The sequence below is a fragment of the Eriocheir sinensis genome, chromosome 53 (assembly GCF_024679095.1).
Source record: "Eriocheir sinensis breed Jianghai 21 chromosome 53, ASM2467909v1, whole genome shotgun sequence".
In the NCBI taxonomy this organism is placed as follows: domain Eukaryota; kingdom Metazoa; phylum Arthropoda; class Malacostraca; order Decapoda; family Varunidae; genus Eriocheir; species Eriocheir sinensis.
In genome coordinates, this window is record NC_066561.1 from 5533042 (window position 1) to 5541420 (window position 8379).

General features: G+C 39.6%; 1 long non-coding RNA gene across 1 annotated transcript; it reads right to left on the reverse strand.

The window, feature by feature from the left end:
• Positions 1–269: 269 nt before the first annotated feature.
• LOC126983242 (uncharacterized) lies at positions 270–3536 on the reverse strand. The gene is made up of 2 exons (XR_007735716.1): positions 1010–3536; positions 270–874 (listed from the first exon to the last, which is right to left on the reverse strand). It is a non-coding gene; the product is annotated as an uncharacterized LOC126983242 (long non-coding RNA).
• Between the last annotated feature and the right edge of the window lie 4843 nt (positions 3537–8379).

Here is an 8379-nt window from a genome sequence, read left to right on the forward strand (position 1 = left end):
GGTTGAGTCTCCATTTTGTTGAGTCTATGCTGGGAATATTCAGAATGAGAATATTTGTCTCTGGAATATTTGGAACAGTAACAATATTCATCTCTGGAATATTTTGAACAGTAAGAATATTTGTGTCAGGAATATTTGGAATGGTAAGAATATTTGTGTCAGGAATATTTGGAATTGTAAGAATATTTGGAACAGTAACAATATTCATCTCTAGAATATTCCAAACAGTAAGAATATTTGTGTCAGGAATATTTGGAATAGTAAGAATATTTGTGTCAGGAATATTTGGAATAGTAAGAATATTTGTGTCAGGAATATTTGGAATTGTAAGAATATTTGTCTGGAATATTTGGAGCCGTAATAATATATGTCAGTATGATCATCCAAATTACTAAAAACAAAGAAAATCGTACAGTAAAAACATCACTTAAAGAGACAGAGGACCAGGAAACCCTTAGAACATTTCGATATGCACGGTTCGTACTTGGAGGCGCTGTCGGTCGGTTGCTCTGAGGTGTGTTACTTACTAAGGGAACATCCGTCTGTCCTGTTGTGAAAGGCATGACAGACAAACACCTTCACCATCCCATTTACACACTCAAAGGCAAGTTCAAGTTCAAGGCACACCCAAAGTCTTACCATCCTGTGACCCCCAAAACAGTAACCCTAAATGGAGATAAGAGAGAGACAGGTAGAAGATAAGATAAAGTAAGGTAAAGATCAAGAAAAGTAAGGCTAATTCAAGATGCTGTTTGGCGCGGCACACCCAAGTCTTGCCATCCCATAACCTACGACATAAAGCTTCGACCATGATGTGCAGGGAGACCAAAAATGCTGCAGTGAAAGTACGCATGACTCTTCACGTGATATGAACCTTGTCAGTCTACCCTCCGAATATGAGAGTGTGAGAGGGAGGAACAACATGAAGAAGGTGACAGCTATGATGATGATTTGCTGGGAGTCCAAGAAAGCTGCTGTGAAAATAGGCATGACTTGACACGGTATGAACCTTGTCAGAGAGGCCCAGTGTGTCTACCCTCCGAATATGAGAGTGAGAGGGAGGAACAACATGAAGAAGGTGACAGCTATGATGATGATTTGCTGGGAGTCCAAAAATGCTGCAGTGAAAATAGGCATGACTTGACACGGTATGAACCTTGTCAGAGAGGCCCAGTGTGTCTACCCTCCGAATATGAAAGAGTATGACAGGGAGGAACATGAAGAAGGTGAAAGCTATGATGATGATATGCAGGGAGTCCATAAAAGCTGCAGGAGAGAGGAATATGCATAACCTGGCTCTCAATCAGTGTCTCTCCTCCAAATGAAGAGAGCATATCAGAAGAACCAGTATGAGGAAGATGACGAAAGCTAGACGATAATGTGACTCCAAAACAGCTGCGATGGAGATAGATACGCATGTCTCCGCTCTCGGCACGGCACATCGCACTAACACAACCACAAAACCCACCAATACACAAGCCAGTACACACTTAAACACACATTACCGAACCCTGCACACCGCCATAAGAAAGTAGCAACCCCAACAGCTGGCAACAGTAGGCAGAGTACTTTTAGATCTTAGTAGCCATTACAGGACTAGGTCAAACTACAGCACTAGGCAGCAGCATTAACTTAAAACAGTCATTACATACCATCCATCATCATTTCGCCAATCGTGTACCCAGGGAAGGACTTGCCCGAGGTCCTTACCCCAGCAGGTCTTATTTCGGGGGGCAGCGCACAGGGATGGTGTATACCCACGCCGCCGCCTCCGCCGCTTCCTGGTCCGTGGTCTCCGTTCTTCTCTCTGTCGCTTGGTGCTGGTTGGCTGGCTCGGTGGCCCTCCCTGGTGTGCTCCCCCCTCCAGTGCCTCAGAATTTAGTGTAGGAATGGAGGTAAATGGTGTCAATCTCTCTTTTTTTATGTATTTTTGAGCGAGTGAACGGCGAGTGTTGTTTTTTTCTTCCTTGATGTTGAGTGAGTGATGTGTGTGTGTGTGTGTGTGTGTGTAAACTCATGACGTGTGTTGAAGGGTTGGGTTGGCAGGAACAGGATCAAACACTATCCATCTGTGGTTGCCAGAGAGAGAGAGTGAGAGAGCATTTAGCTGTCTCATTGTACACTCAAACGCCATGACAGAATTAAGATAGCTATACTACAATACGTTAGGCGGAAAGTCACGTTTTATTCCAACATATCAAACGTCCGCATGTCCGTCGGATGTGTGGATACGTATATTTATAAGCCATGTTTTTGTAGAGCCGAGAACCGTTTCGCAAGTTACCGAAATCACTGTTGGGGAGTCTCATTGTGTATTCGGACTTGCACAACGGTTCCTCTGATGCAAGTTGTCATGTAAGGTTCCCGGAGTCATGTCTTTGGGGGCCGTGAAGCACCAGTTGTAAGGGAGGAATCATACAGAAGACCCTCGATTTAACCAGCATATGACCACAGATGTTGCGCCGACTAAACGAAACTTTCCAAAATTTCCCTCGATTTAACGCGAGATAGTCACTAAAGAAACTCAAGCAGAAGGGAGGTGTTGTTTGGGGGTAAGGGGAGGCGTTGATACAGTAGACCTTTTATTTGACGTACGATAAACACCAAAGAAATTGAAGCAAAGTGGAGGCGTTAGTTCGGTGAGGATGATCTGGGACTAGTTGGACATTTTTTTTATTTATTTTTATTTATTTATTTTTTTTACAGCAAAGGAGACAGTTCAAGGACGTAAAACAAAACAAAAAAACCAATAATGAAAAAAAAGCCCGCTACTTGCTGCTCTTGGTGTCTGTGTGTGTGTGAAGGAGTCTGCTCAAGATCGCGTTATATGGAAATGCGCTAAATGGAGGGTCTTCCGCAGTTGAGTGTTTTAGTAGCGCGATTCATAAGGGTGGACTTGCATGTTACTCGTTCGCCATTCGATGTTATTCGGAAAGGTGACGTTTGGCTTGTCGAAAGAACACATCTCAGCCATAATAATGTTTTTCTTTATCATTATGTATTGTTTTCCTTGCTTTTGATACGTAAGGAGGCAGATCAGAGGCAAAAGAGAGAAGTGGAAAAGTCTGCCATTAATGTTTTCCTGTCTTTTGATGGGTAAGGAGGCAGATCAGTGGCAAAAGAGAGAAGTGGAAAAGTCTGCCATGATTGTTTTCCTGTCTTTTGATGGGTAAGGAGGCAGATCAGAGGCAGAAGAGAGAAGTGGAAAAGTCTGCTATTATTGTTTTCCTGTCTTTTGATACGTAAGGAGGCAGTTCAGTGGCAAAAGAGAGAAGTGGAAAAGTCTGCTATTATTGTTTTCCTGTCTTTTGATACGTAAGGAGGCAGATCACAGGCAAAAGAGAGAAGTGGAAAAGTCTGCTATTATTGTTTTCCTGTCTTTTGATGGGTAAGGAGGCAGATCACAGGCAAAAGAGAGAAGTGGAAAAGTCTGCTATTATTGTTTTCCTGTCTTTTGATGGGTAAGGAGGCAGATCAGAGGCAAAAGAGAGAAGTGGAAAAGTCTCCCATTATTGTTTTCCTTGCTTTTGATACGTAAGGAGGCAGATCAGAGGCAAAAGAGAGAAGTGGAAAAGTCTGCTATTATTGTTTTCCTGTCTTTTGATGGGTAAGGAGGCAGATCACAGGCAAAAGAGAGAAGTGGAAAAGTCTGCTATTATTGTTTTCCTGTCTTTTGATGGGTAAGGAGGCAGATCAGAGGCAAAAGAGAGAAGTGGAAAAGTCTGCCATTATTGTTTTCCTGTCTTTTGATACGTAAGGAGGCAGATCAGAGGCAAAAGAGAGAAGTGGAAAAGTCTGCCATTATTGTTTTCCTGTCTTTTGATGGGTAAGGAGGCAGATCACAGGCAGAAGAGAAAAGTGAAGAAAGTCTGCTATTATTGTTTTCCTGTCTTTTGATGGGTAAGGAGGCAGTTCAGAGGCAAAAGAGAGAAGTGGAAAAGTCTGCCATTATTGTTTTCCTGTCTTTTGATACGTAAGGAGGCAGATCAGAGGCAGAAGAGAAAAGTGAAGAAAGTCTGCCTGCTGTCAAACTTTTTATATTATTGCTTTTTATACATAAGGAGGCAGTTCAGAGCCCAAAGAGGGAAGTGGAAAAATGTCTCCCTGCTGTCAAACTTTCTTATATATTGCTTTTTTCATTAGTAAGGAGGCAGTTCAAGGGCAAAAAGGGAGAAAAATGAGAAGTGTAAAAAGTCTGCTTGCTGTCACTTTTTTATATTATTTTTTTCATTAGTAAGGAGGCGGTTCAGAGGCAAAAGAGAGAAGTGAAAAATGTCTCCCTGCTGTCAAACTTTTTATATTACTTTTTTCATTAGTAAGTTCAAGGGAAAAAAAGAGAGAAAAACGAGGAAAGTAAAATAAGGCTGCCCGCTGTCCGACTTACACAGTACAAATTCACCCTCAGACACTTACTAATCCGTGTGTATATATTGCAATTTACACCAAAAAAAGCATCCACTCTCTCAGGAATGCCTCAAAAACCTACCAAAGCATTCTGTATCAACATGCTTTTAACTGTGTGCATAAATTACTTAAAAAAACCCCAAGAAGTATATAGATAAAAAGTGTCACTGGCTGGGCTTAGAAATTGGTTTGTAAGGATTCTGTGACGATGCTGAAGAGTGCGCATGTGTGTAAATTACCGAGAAGAACGCTGAAGAAGTAGAGATTGAGTTGACTATGGCTGTGTTTAGGATTTGGTTTATTAAGGAATTTTGCGGAAGTATAGATGAATGTAGATGTGTGCAGTCAATGTGTGGGTTTAAGAATTTGTTTATAAAGGACTTCATGGGAGATTAGATGAAAGAAGATGTGAAATATAAGCGATAGAAGGATCACAGACATTGCATGGTGGGGTAATAGATGAAAGAAGATGCAAAATATAAGCGTTACGAGGATTACAGAGACGTCACATGTGAGAATAATTGAGCGAAGATACAAAATATAAGTGTTACGAAGGATACAGAGATTTCACACGGGAGAAGAAGAGCAAACGAAGGAAGATGCAAAATATATCCGTTACGGAGGGAGTAGAATAGATGAATGAAGATACGAAATATAAACGTCTCAAAACAGGGAAGAGAAAGGAAGTTCGTATCAAGATCGAAAACGTTACAGAAGCGAATCGACTGGAAAAAAAAACGATACCAAGATGAATAGATGGAAAAGAAAAAAAGATTCAAAACACAAGCATCGTCATGGAGTAACACACACACCAAACCGCGTCTGCCGTAAAAATGTCGTGTGCGTCCTGCTTGTGTATGTACAGTGATATATGAGCAACCTAACAGCGGCGTTCAGCACCCGTAACACGCGTATCTTGAACCTTCTCATCGATGTGCTTTGTGGAATTAGAACTTGAGGCGAAGGGCGTAGGAAGGGGCTGTTGTTGCGCCTGTCTGTCCTATTCGTCCTCTCTCCGCTAAGGCACAAGGCGTATGGTTGATGTGGGTAGAATGGAAGGTCTAGTTATGTTATGCAGTCAGGTAGTGCGTAAGATAAGAGGGATCGCAAGGAGATACGAAGATCGGATAAGAGATAATGAAGTCAGTTGATGTATAAGTTGAGATTGCAAGAAGATTAGAAGGAAGATGTTTGTAAGATAGAAGTGATTGTGAGAAGATAAGAGAGATGAAGTCAGTTTGGGGGTCAGATAAGGGATTGAAAGATTAGGAGAAAGAGACTGTAAGATTGAAGTGATTGTAAGAAGAGAGATGAAGTCAGTTTGTGTGTAAGATAAAGATATTGCAAGAAGATTAGGAGAAAGAGAAATATGTAAGATAGAAGTGATTGTAAGAAGATAAGAGAGATGAAGTCAGTTTGTGTATAAGATAAAGATATTGCAAGAAGATTAGGAGAAAGAGAAAGATGTAAGATAGAAGTGATTGTAAGAAGATAAGAGATATGAAGTCAGTTTGTGTGTAAGATAGCATTGCAAGGAGGTAAGAAATTTGAAGTCCGTGGGTGTGAAAGATAAGATAGAGTGCAGGAAGATAAGGAGATAGGAAGTAAGCTTGGCGTAAGATAATAAAGGGCTCTCTAATTATTTTGTGATGTGTGTGAATAGATGAGTTTGTGTTAGGATCAACTTGAGAAGGTTGATTTTGTGTTCATAAAGGTCGGTAAGAGGGAGTTATTTTATCTATTTATTTATTTATTTATTTATTTATTTATTTTATTATTTTTTTGTGTGTAAAAGTTAAGGTGTGTGTTTTTTTTTTGTCTTATTGTCTTTTTAAGGTTAGTTTTGTCTTGAGTCTTTTTTCATGTCAAGAATTTAGATTTGTGTTTTTTTCATGTCAAGAATGTTTGGTCATATCTCTTTTTCATATCGAAAACATCAGGTTTGTCTTTTTCATGTCTAGAGTTTACATTTGTGTTTTTTTCATGTCAAGAATGTTTGGTTATATCTATTTCTCATGTCTAGAAGGTCAAGTTTGTATCTATTAATGTTGGCGAGGGAAAATAGAGCAGAGTTAAGGCTTCATTAGGTCAAGTTTGGTCTACGTATGAGAGGAGATTACAAAGGAAGTCCATTTTTGTGTGTGTTATGCGAAGATCGACAAGTCCGACCTCACAATCTCTCCATTACCCGCATCAACCTTACGTCCGCTGCCTCGGCCCCTACACCTGCCACACGCTTATCAGCCCTACGCCGCAGCCTCACCCCAGCTGGTCTCGGTGGGGCGGGAGTTTAGGCAGCGTCCAGTAGCCAGGATCACCGTTAACCTTAATAGTAACGCCGATGATAATGAGACTATATTTTCTCAACTCACATCATGCACTATTTTTTGGAAGCTGCCGCACTGCATAACTTGGCGCCCTGCAGTCGGTTAGTGAGTCGTTACCGAGCTTTGTGCATATGAGAAGGAATTGCTGAGTAAATAATAATAATAATAATAATAATAATAATAATAAAAAGGTGTGTAAGCCAAGTTTAACGTCCAGTCCCCTGCCTGTTTCATGTTAGCTAGCATTCTGTATAGAGTTACATACATACGAACACACACACATATACATAGATACAGCCACACATGTACACAGACACAGACATACATTTGTACATATATATATACATACTCTGCTTTTTTAAATAGTAATGATAATGATGTTTGCTACTTCACTGACACGGAAAATGATGTTACGTGAGGGAGATACAAGCATACGTACATACACACATACACACACACGTACACAAACACACCTACTCTACTGTTTTATCCGGTAGAGTAATGATAAGTGAAGACGGTTGATTCTTCGTTAATATGGAAAATAGGGTTACACGAGGGAGTGGCGTCTAATGCTACCATGTGTTAAGACTGTTTATAATGCCTAGTGTGCTGCCCTCCCTCCCTCTCTACTAGGTGCTTCGTACAGTGATTTCAGTCCTTACTACCTATAGGGGTGCGTGGAGAAAGCGATTACTGAAGAAAGGGATATTGGAGATACTAATGTTACTACTGTTACCACTACCACCTCTACTACTACTACTACTACTACTACTACTACAATGCCTATCACTTCTACTATGTGAATTATGTGTGAAATATGATGATTACTGAAGAGGAAAGATACTAATACTACAACTACTACTACTATGTGAATTGGCGACTACTGAAGATACTATTGCCTCTACTACTACTGCTACCATTTCTACTACTACTACTACTTCTACTACTATTGCTCCCACCATACACTCTAGGTCTCGGAAATGCATAGAGGTGGAAATCATAAACTATCGCTGCTTTGTATTCTTGGAAATGGATAATGTGAGCGGATTTGCATACATACATTTTGTTTGTGTGTTAGTGAAGGTGTTTTTTTTATATAGATTTTTTTTTTGTTTTTTGTTTTTTGTATAAGCTGTATTCATATTGGACTTCCTGCCTACCTAGTGATCTGTCTGTCTAATACCTGTACTATACATGTCTTTTTTTCGTTTTTTCATATTCATTTCTTCAACACATTCAGCGTTCGTCCTCACTTCATTGAAAGGGGAAAACAACAACAACAACATAAATTTATATACCAGGTAATTTTTTCCTCACCTGAAATAAAAAAAAAGAAAAAAAAAGAATACACGAAAGAGAAGAAACTAATGTATATGTGATTCTTTATTTTTTATTTTTGTTAGGTAAATTTGTAAAAACCCACAACTTGTCCCCCTAAAAATAAACCAACCCCAAAAAATGTTAAAAAAAAATACCCATTTGTATATGATTTATGAGAAAAAATAAAACTTTTGTATGTGAATGAAGAAGGTTTAGAGTTAGGTTTGTAGTGACATTATCAAAGAAGAAAAAAAAAGGATGATTATTGTAAGAAAATGCCGATAAATGCTGTGTAACTTAAGTGTTTTATAACGATGGAACAGAACAT